We start from the raw sequence: 1,112 nt of genomic DNA on the forward strand, positions 1-1,112 counted from the left end.
TTTTCGACCATCCTTTCTTTTGTTAGCTTTAAGGACCTCATCACCAACTTTGAAGACAAAGGATTTCACGTTCCGCTTTTTTCTTGTCTCATATTCCCTCTTTTGTCTCTCCTGTGCATGTGTTATGTTCTGGCAAATCTGAGAAAATATACAGACTTATGAAATTATTTTTTAGAACATTACATTTAAGAATCTTAGATGCATGCATTTCTATTTTGCCATTACCTTTGCATGCAAATCAACCACTTCTGCAATCTTGGCCTCCAGGTGTTCTTCCGTCTCCTCTTGCACAACAACACCTTTGTCATTGCCCTCTTCTTGTGTAGCATTTATCCCACCTGCTGTGCGAGGGTGTCTTCCAAACAAGGCGCAATATGGTGTGTATTTGGTTGATCTGTGTTTATAATAAAAAATAAGATAAAACGACAACAATCATGATAAAGTTTTTTGTCTGAATGAACATGGTTCTTTCACACGTTTACACAATCTTACCTGCTTAGATGTGTTTATGCCGCCACTATTCCCCTTAAATAAATGTCCCAGTCGTTTTTGTCCTCCCCACGGTATTTTGCAAGAGCCGTTTTTATGTTCCGATTGGTGCGCTCATCCTGTCCGTTGGCCTGGGGATGGTAGGCTGATGTTATGTAGTGTTTCACTCCCAAAGCCTCAAAAACACCAAGGTTGACCTGTAGACAGATTAAGTATAATTCACTCCAAATATTCAATGCTGCTAATGTAAAGAGCAGGTGCAGGTTCCCTTTGATTTTGGATCTGGAGGTGTGTGGAGACAGAGGACCCGGGACAACAGTTTTAAGAAGAGGGTTAAGAGGCAGTTTATTAAGTCCAGCAAGGGGAGCCGTCTTCAGTCTGTTGGAGCCAGGAGCCTCTGTCAAGCAAAGATAAAAACTACTGAGTTTGGAATCTAAAAAGCACCAAGCTTAAATAAAACCACTAAAAACTAGATAAAAAAATAAATAAGAGCATGCAATAAAAACAGCACTGGTGCTATTGATAAAAACAACTCAGGTAACTAAAAGACAGTTGATAGAGGGGTACTTAGCTCGAGGAGGGGTGTATCGTGACCACACCCCTCTGCAATTCCAGCGTCGCTT

The 1,112-nt window shown here is 40.7% G+C and overlaps 1 long non-coding RNA gene across 1 annotated transcript; it reads right to left on the reverse strand.

The window, feature by feature from the left end:
• Window positions 1-16: 16 nt before the first annotated feature.
• LOC112138806 lies at window positions 17-1,059 on the reverse strand. The gene is made up of 3 exons (XR_002917844.2): window positions 493-1,059; window positions 226-394; window positions 17-138 (listed from the first exon to the last, which is right to left on the reverse strand). It is a non-coding gene; the product is annotated as an uncharacterized LOC112138806 (long non-coding RNA).
• Between the last annotated feature and the right edge of the window lie 53 nt (window positions 1,060-1,112).

Source organism: Oryzias melastigma, unplaced genomic scaffold (genome assembly GCF_002922805.2).
Source record: "Oryzias melastigma strain HK-1 unplaced genomic scaffold, ASM292280v2 sc07961, whole genome shotgun sequence".
Taxonomy (NCBI): Eukaryota; Metazoa; Chordata; class Actinopteri; order Beloniformes; family Adrianichthyidae; genus Oryzias; species Oryzias melastigma.